The sequence below is a fragment of the Malania oleifera genome, chromosome 13 (assembly GCF_029873635.1).
Source record: "Malania oleifera isolate guangnan ecotype guangnan chromosome 13, ASM2987363v1, whole genome shotgun sequence".
In the NCBI taxonomy this organism is placed as follows: Eukaryota; Viridiplantae; Streptophyta; class Magnoliopsida; order Santalales; family Ximeniaceae; genus Malania; species Malania oleifera.
The window spans coordinates 22091060-22100825 of NC_080429.1; the positions used below are offsets into that span (position 1 = coordinate 22091060).

Here is a 9766-nt window from a genome sequence, read left to right on the forward strand (position 1 = left end):
TCCACAACTCGAGATCCTCAAAACCTAAAAACCACCAAACAAAATCTTACTATAATTCCGACTGCTATCCAAATATTCAATCGAAATTAAAATCAGATCCTTACCTCGATTTTTTGGAAAATCCGAAAATCCTCAAAACAACGATCTGATCCACTAAAGTTGTAGAGCTTCCTGCTCTAATCCCCGCTGGAACTTCCGTTTTTAGAAACGGACGTCGAACGGCGAAGAATCTTAGAGAGAGAGAGAGAGAAAATCGTAGGTTAGAGAGAGAGAGAGAGCTTTTGGGAAGAAACTTAACTTCTAAGCAACCAAAATAGATATTTATAGGGCCTTTGACCGAGTCAAACTCATCAATGAGGCGGCGTCTTTGTCGACGAATCCGCCACACAGCTCGTCGATGAAGCCATTCCTTCGTCGCCGAGCACAATTTCGGATATTTCTCTGACCTGCTCAATATTTGCTCGTCGACGAGGCTCCGAATTTTGTCAACGAGGCTCTGAAGGACTTCGTCGACGAACGTGACTTCTTTGTCGATGAACCCAGCTTATTACGGGTTTGGGTCTCTACAAGTTTGGTCGACCGGGGTCAAATGAATTGATGAGTTCAGTCGACCGGGAATTTTTGTACAGGGTAGTTTGGTCTACCGAGTGTGCACATTTAGTGCATTTCGGTCCTGTTTCAAGCATTCAATCATCCTAATCAAATGACCAATCATATGTATGCATGAGTGAGTGTCCTAGGGTCATTTCTAGGCCTTTTTGAGTGCACCGAAAATTCGGTGTCGGTCAACTGAAGGGTGTTCCCTAAGGTCTTTCTATGGTCATTTTGATTTTCAGGAGATGTATAGGGACCTAGAGTCGTTCTAAGGTCTTTGAGCTTGTAGTTACTACATGCATGAAATGCAAATTATTACAGACCTTTTCTTACTTAAATATTACAGACCTGAATAGAAATTACAACAATTAAATTATAACTAGGCTCTTCATTTTCCTTTGGGTCTCCGAGTACCATCATATGATACCACCATGATAAATCTGCACATCAACTTGGTAGACATTAAATACCTGAGTATTTGTCATAATCAAAACAGGGTATGACCCATATGGTCAAAATTTCCTACACATATATAAATTGTGTGGATGAATGTTTAATTTGAGAAAATTAACTTGTGATTGGGAATTGTAATGGGAGTACATTGATTAATATTTTCGGAAACTAAAAAGGGAGTACATTGATTGATCTTTGTGAAAACTAGATTTAAAAGCTTGCTAAAATGTCTAATTTGTTTCATATTGTAAAATCAAGCTTATTTTGTTAATTGGATTGACATATATTCAAGAAGTAATTCTATGATTTTGAATATCATAGCTAAAAGGAATTTTGACAAACTGATATTGTTCATTCATACAAGATTAAATTTGATTGAGACATTATATAATCATACAAAGATAGTTGGTTGTACTTGTGGAGTTGGTCAGTTTAATCTTGTAAAGTAAATTACTCTATTAAAGCTAGTTTGTTGAGATCTTGAGTGACTTTCAAATAATATTGACTTGATAACATCATATTAATTGTTAGGTAATATAAATAAGGTGGTTGATAATAATTATATCAATATCAAGTTAAATTGAGTTGTGATTGTAATTAACATAAAAGGGTTGTACTAGATTAAAGTTTCCAAAGAAAATTTTAAACCCCAATTCATCCCCCTCTTGGGAGTACACTTTACTTTTCAAGAAAGAACAAAGAGAGAGAGAGAGAGAGAGAGAGAGAGAGAGAGAGAGAGAGAGAGAAAAGAGGAGAGAGAGAGAGCGAACACGCAGAACAGAGAAGGAAGAAGAGAGAGAGAGAGAGAGAGAGAGAGAGTAAATTGAAAAAATGAGAGAGGAGAAAAAAATCACTTTTGTATGGGGGATAGTGGGCCAATGTTGCCACTGTAGGGTGACATGTGGTACAATGTGGTCCAAGTGTTTTAATGGGCGATGTGACATAATTTGGACTGTTTGATTTGTGTTTCTTTGGACGGTAGGATTGTTGCCACGTTAGCAATCCAAATCACTTTTCCTAGGGTAATAAGACATTGTCATGTGGCAGGGTGATGTCCTCTCACAAAAAACAAAAAACAAAAATAAAAAATAAGTGGGACACGTGTCGCCATCCTATGGCGACACGTGGCACAATCTCAGTCGTCAGATTTGTGTCTTCTTTGAACAGTTGGATTGCTGCCATGTTAGCAATCAATGTCATCCATCTAGAGCCATCCAAAAGTTGCCACGTGGCAGGATGTCGTCATGCTGACGTCACCTTGCTACAATGATAAAATAAAATAAAATCTGCCACATGTCACAATTCTGTGTTGACACGTGGCCCCCTTTGTCTTGAACCGGTTGGCTTGGTCCAAACCAATCAAACATGCTTTTTATATGTAAATTATTAAATTTTTATATTTGTAGGAATAAATTATATTTTTATGAACTAAACATAACCATAATAATTTCTATCTTTACTGGATAATAGAAGGAGATTTGGTTCCCAGATATTTAATAGAGAGCACTTTTGTCTTTGCCAATAAGATGACTTATGGATGTAATATAATTATTTTGTCTACTATTATTATAATTTGTATTATTTGCGGACAAAGTAAGGAGATAGTGCGATACATCTAGTTAGCAAATAAAAAACATAAAGCATAAATATTGGAACTTTCTCTTTTAAATGTATTGGGGTGAGCATTTCTTAATCATACTCCGAAAAATTTTCATCAATCCTTCCATGTATAATGGTGTCAAAATTTTGTATTATTTTCAAAAATTATAAATAAATATAAAGAATAATCTAAAATTGAAAACCATCAAGTTATTGGTTATTATTTTGAAAAATTAAATTAATTAAAAAAATTTGGTTGACAATTGATCATTTGTTGTTCTTGAATCAAATAAAATAAAAAAATATATCATTAAAACAATAAAAGTACAAAGAAATACAAATTAAAACTATATTTTTAATTGATATATTCAAAAATTCATTTCTTAGTGCAACGAGAATAATCTCCTAGTAATGAAAATAATTGATTTTGTTCCATTTAAACATAAAACGCAAAATGAATAGGTATTTCATGATGAAATTCCTTATCTATTCCTTAATATTGATTTAAAATTTTTTTTTTGTATTTTTTATTTATTTATGATAAAGACATGCTTTTATATGTAAATTATTACATTTTTTTTTTATATTTGTTGGAATAAATTATATTTTATGAACTAAACATAATTTTCCTAATTTTTGTCTTTACTGGGTAATATGATATGATGAGATTTGATTCCTGACCGATAATAGATAGTACTTATGTCTTTGTCAATAAGATGATTCGTAACTGCAAGATAATCATTTTATCTATTATTATTATTATTATTTGGCAACAAAGTAAGGAGATAGTGAGATACATCTAGCCAGTTAGCAATAGAAAGTATAAAGTATAAATGTTGAAATTTTCTCTTTTAAATGGATTTGGGGTGAGACTTCTTCTATCATTCTTGTCAAAATTTTCATTTGTCCTTCTATAGTGTTGTCAAAATTTTGTATTATTATAAAAAATTATAAATGAAAATGAAGAATGATCTAAAAATTCAATACCAACAAGTTGTTGGTTATTATTTTAAAAACTTAAGCAAATTAAAAAACTCAATTGACAAATGCTCATTTGTTGTTCTTGGGAATAAAATAAAATAAAATAAATATATAATTAAAATAATAAAAATATAGAGTGTCGCGACATTCCCGGACGCGAACTTGGGACGACTCAAAATGTAAGTGAGATGATGATGAAATGAAGTGTGTGGTTTTAGAAATGTGATTTTCATGAAAAATAGTGTGTGATGGAATTGCTACTAACCTTTTAGTGTGGTTAGAACACTTGATTACTACTCAGTAAAGGGTAGAATCGGTCTGTGCTACCAAAGTTGGGTTCGAAAGTTCGGTTACGAGAGGGAAATGTATTAGCACCCTTTATACGCTCGTTCTTACGAACAGTACTTAATTACTAAAAAATTATCCCAAAATAAATTTGATAAGCCTTTGAAAATTAATCCTTTTCAAGAAACAAAGAAAATGCACAAAATAAAATACCTTATAAGTATTCCCTCAGAATCGGAGCATATCGTGCTTAAAAAAAGCTCAATGCCTCCCTTTGCAATCATCGAGATTGGAAAATTAAGAAAATACGGTACGAAATACACTCCTAGGGTTTTAAAATTTTATAGGAATTTTTCTAAGTATGAAAAATGATATTCCGGAAGGTTTTGAATTTATTTGGGGATAAAAAATTTGTGAAAATGAGTTTTCCAACTCAAAAATATTTTTTATATTTTCCTATGATTTTTCTTGAATTTTTATGTAATTTTCCAAAAAAAGCAACTAAAAACATGATTTGTGGTTCTGGATTTTTAATTGAAATAACACAAAGACAATTAAGCAAAAACACTAAAAATGAAGTCAAAAATATTTCTAGAATTTTCCTGCATTTTCTATATTTTTCTTGATTTTAGTAATTTTATGGATTTTTTATGAATTTTTTTGTAAGTTTTATGAATTATTTGAAATTCAAAGTCAAATAAAAAGGTTAAAAAGAGACGAATCGGGTGAAACCTGTTTAGGGGGAAGACCGGTCAAACTTTGATCCGCCTGAGGGAGACCGGTTTAAGGTCTGGCTCAAGACCATGGACATGTGTGCCAACACGAGGGGAGGATGCATGCGGATGAGGATCGGGCCACGTGGCTCAATCTTGGGCGTCTATGAAGGGGGAATTCAAGGGTCTGATTTGGCCAGTTTAGGCATTAAATGCCAGCGAACAGCTTTGCCACGCATCATCGTCTATGTAAGAGGGTGCGGGATGTTGATTTCAGTGTAATCCCAAAAGGGGATGAATTGGGTATTTGAAAAAAAAAATTTGAAATTATTTTCCAATTATAGACACCCCATTTTTTCCCAGGCTCAATATAACAAAAATTGTTATTATTATTATTCTTATTATTATTTTTATTATTATCTTTATTATTATTTTTACTATTATTATTATTATTTTTTATTTTTATTTATTTATTTATTATTATTATTATTGTTGTTGTTGTTGTTGTTGATGTTGTTGTTATTATTAATTATTTTTTTTGTTATTTATTTTTAAATATAATTATTATTATTACTATTTTACTATTATTATTTTCATTATTATTCTTATTATTACCACCATTATTATTATTATTATTATTATTATTGTCATTATTATTTTTAGTATTTTCATTATCGTTATTGTTATTAGTATTATTTTATTATTGTTACTCTATTATTACTATTGTCATTATTTTTATCATTCTTATTATTACCTTATTATAATTATTTTTGCTACTTCTATCTTTATTAGTATTATCATTATTTTCAATACCTGATTATTATTATTAATATATTATTATTATTATTACCATATTAGTATTATTATTATTCTCATATATTTTATTACCATAAAGGTATAAAAAAGGAAACAAAAAATGGAAAAACCAAAAAAGAAAAGGAGGAGCAGAGGTTAGGGTTTTCCAATTTTTTTTATAAAAGAAGTGGGGGGCTCGCAGTTGAAGACAGCCGGGGGCAGCGCAAGAAAATAGAGTGAAAAAAAAAAAAAAAAAAGGCTTCCATTAGATCCTGCGCACCCTAACTCTCTCTCCCCGGCTCCATCCTCTCTCCATCCCTCTGCGCCTCTGCTCCTTTTCCCAATTTCCCTTCTCTGCTCTGCCTCTCCCAGCTCTCCTCCTCTCTCTATTTCCGCCCTCAGTCACCCATCTCCCTTAACCTTCCTCTGCACGGCCGCTGCAACACCAGACAGTGGCCACGACCTCTTCTGCATCGCCACGACGGCCGCTGCAACACCAGACAGCGGCCACGACCTCCTCTGCATTGCCACGACGGCCGCTGCAACACCGCCAACAGCAGCCTCCAGCCCTTGCGGCCACAACCACTACTCCACGGCAGTCCAGCAACCCAAGCCGTCGCGGTTCCATAGCTACCACCGGCAGCCACCTGCTGCAGAACCACTCTCTGCTCCGACCCAGACACAACGGCGGCCTCTATCCCCTGTTTCTCCCAGCGAAGACTTTCCCCGGCTCCACCGCTGCTACACCGACACCCAACTCCGCCGGTACCCCCCCTCTGTAAGTCCCTCCGTATGAACCATCCACACGTGAACACACACTTGCACACATGCGTTTATCAATTGGATTTTTTTTTTCATGCTCTGTTCTGACATGTAAAGTTTGAGTTTTTTTGTTTTTCTCCAGCTCACTGTGTATATCAAATAGGTATTGCTTATTATTGATTTTTTTTTTATTGCTTATTATTGATTTTTTTTTTTCTTTTGGTAATACAGTTAATGTACATGCTAATGTGAGTACTTTGTTTTGTTCTTATTGCAGGGATTTTATTGTATAAATTTGTCTTGAAGTTTAAATTTTTCTTTTGTTTTTAGACATGTAATACTGTTCGGGGTATTTTTATTAGTATTTAAGTTCATATTTTTACATAGGGTTTTATGATGAGGAATATTTTGTGGTTATCATAGGAAGTTTTATTAGAGTATATTGTGTTCTCTTTTTATTTTTTGTATGTATTAATGTCTGATATTGTTATATATAGTTATATAATCCTCGTTATGTAAAATTTTAATTATTGTTATGTATATAGTAGTCATATTTAATCTTTATAGGGTTGTTATATTTAATTCGGTATGTGATTGGTTTATGATTATTCTCGTTATTGGTTCAACTATTCATGACTCGAGTTAGTGTTTTGTTGGTTAACATCTTTTGCATGAATTAGGAGTTGTCACCTTCGTTTTCACCTGTAAATATTAATGGGATTATTATTGTCACATAATTTATATCTAAGTGTATATCTTTTTATTGTGAGTGTTCATATGTTATTACTGTAGGATTTTTAAGCGATACATATATTTAGCGAAAATAGTAGTTTAATATTTTAAGTAATGATACATATTTAGTAATTTAGGGTTTTTGGTAAACATATATTTAGTAGTAATGCAATATTTTAAGTAATGATACATATTTAGTAACTTAGGGTTTTAGGTAAACATATATTTAGTAGTAATGCAATATTTTAAGTAATGATACATATTTAGTAATTTAGGATTTTAGGTAAATATATATTTAGTAGTAATGTAATATTTTAAGTAATAATACATATTTAGTAAATTAGGGTTTTTACATATTTAGTAGTAATGTAATATTTTAAGTAATAATACATATTTAGTAATTTAGGGTTTTAGGTAAATATATATTTAGTAGTAATGTAATATTTTAAGTAATGATACATATTTAGTAACTTAGGGTTTTAGGTAATTTCATATTTAGTAATAATGTAATATTTTAAGTAATGATATATATTTAGTAACTTAGGACTTTAGGTAATTACATATTTAGCAATTTAAGTATTTTGAGTAATACTATACATATTTAGTAATATAACATTTTAAGTAATAATATGTATTTATGATCTTAATGTATATGGTATGTGGTATTTTATTACTTATTTTAGCATTCATAATATTTTAGTAGATATACGTTATTATTAATATTATATGCATTAGGGATAGTGTAATATCTTCACTTATTATCTTATTAATATGTGTTAAAACCTCCCATAGTATTATTTTCCTATAATTTTTTTTTATATACAACTTCAAAACTTGGGAGTGTATTTTTTCAAATATTTTCTTGATTTTTATCCCTATGATTTTAATGCTAGGGTATTAGCCTTCGGGTTTCACGTACTTTTAGTTCTGAGGGAATATATATATATAGTACATATATTTTTTTTATTATTTATTTATTTATACCACATGTATATTTGTAAATCCACTAATAGAGGGTAATTTGAAAGACTTATTAGATTAACTTAGGGATAATTCTGAATTAATTAGGTACCGTTCGTAAGAATGGGCGCGTAGGGGGTGCTCATACCTTCCCCTCGCGTAACCGAACTCTCGACTCCAACTCTGGTAACGTAGGCCCATTTTACCCCTAACGGGGTAGTAATCATGTGTTCCAACTACACTAAAAGTTAGTAGCAACTCTAACATTCCTTATTTTCCCCGAAAATCTAAAATGATTTTTATTTTGCCACCCCGGGACACACGTGCTCCGGGACGTCGCGACACCAATTAATCCCTATTTCTAAGTTTTAACCAATTACTTATCAAGTTCGTGTGAAATCATTCAACAAACATATATACAAGCTGGTTATTGAAATGCAATGCGGAAAATAAGAGATAAGGGAAGAGAGAATGCAAACGCAGTTTTTATGAGATTTAGCTAACCCGACTTATGTCCTCGCCTTGAACAACCCACTCAAGGATTCCACTATAATCTCTCTTTTTTAAATTGGGACAAAGCTTCCCTTACAATCCGCTGCTTACAAGAGGTACAACTTCCTCCTACTCCGTTGTTTACAAGAGATATAACTCTCTCCTCACACCCGGTTCACAACCCGAACCGTGAATACAACAAAATTTTTGTAAAACACTCAAAGTTGCTTTCAACAAAACTCGTGAGTACAATTCAAATTCCTAATACATAATCATATGATGAAACTTGAAGCTTAGAATGTATGAAACGATACAATCGTTTATGAATGATATGCTTCAACACACAATTTCCCTTCTAATCAATACTCCCAAGTAATGATATATCTAAATGCTTTGGAGAATATTAGAGTTCTAGTTCACTTGGTAAAAATGCACAAATATATCTAATGTGAACTTATTAAAAAAAACTTTGTCTTGACTATTGGATCAATCAAAATCAACTACTTTCTTTCAAATATTCAATCACACAATGATCTTTGTAATAAGCAAATACATATATAAATATATATAATGATTTTCAAAGATCACAAACTGAATATATTGTTTTTCAGAAAATATCCCTCAATAAAATGTATATTTATAAATATCAAGGATATTTAATCAAGCTTTAATATATCTAAAATATAGATCCTTTCACAAAACACACACTTAATCAAATCTTTTTAACCAATGATAAAAACCTTTATCAAGTAGTGAGATTATCTAAATAATATATATATAAAGTTTACTCACTCTCTATCACTCAGTCTATTTTAACAATAGATTTCGAAATGAGTAGTTCTTTGAAAAATATATATATATCAATGGCAAAATAAACTTTCTCAAGTAATGAGCTTGTCAAAAACAATCTTTATATGGTTAAGAACACTTAAGATCAAATTCTCTAAAGATATTCAATAACAAGTGATGAGATGAGAAACTCTTGAAAATTAGAACTTGAATCACTAAACCTCAATACCAAGATGAGATCAAGATGTATAAGTGAGATCCCTTTTAGTTTTCTGAGTAGATTTGCCCAAGGAAGATGAATATAGGATGGAGTGCAGGCAATCGTGTAGCTATCAGCTCAAGTTTCTCAATTCTCTTTCAATAATATGTTCTCTTCTCTTCTCATTTTTCTTAGCTCCCTCTCTAGGGTTTAGATATTCAGTATATATAGTGATCTTGCCCTTAGAATAGATCTTGGTCGTTTGATCATTAATTATCTCGTGAGTTCTCTTAATAAAAATTAAATTTTTAAGTTTTCCCGCATGTTTCGGGCGACTGAGGTCAATGCCCAAGTGATCGAAGTTCCTTAGTACTTTGAAAAAAATCAACCTGAATACAGGGTTAGGCGACTG

The 9766-nt window shown here is 31.7% G+C and overlaps 1 long non-coding RNA gene across 1 annotated transcript; it reads left to right on the top strand.

Moving 5' to 3' along the window:
* The first annotated feature begins 5631 nt into the window (after nt 1–5631).
* On the top strand, nt 5632–6640 carry LOC131146357 (uncharacterized). Its single transcript, XR_009134357.1, has 2 exons — nt 5632–6345; nt 6460–6640. It is a non-coding gene; the product is annotated as an uncharacterized LOC131146357 (long non-coding RNA).
* The last annotated feature ends 3126 nt before the right edge of the window (nt 6641–9766 follow it).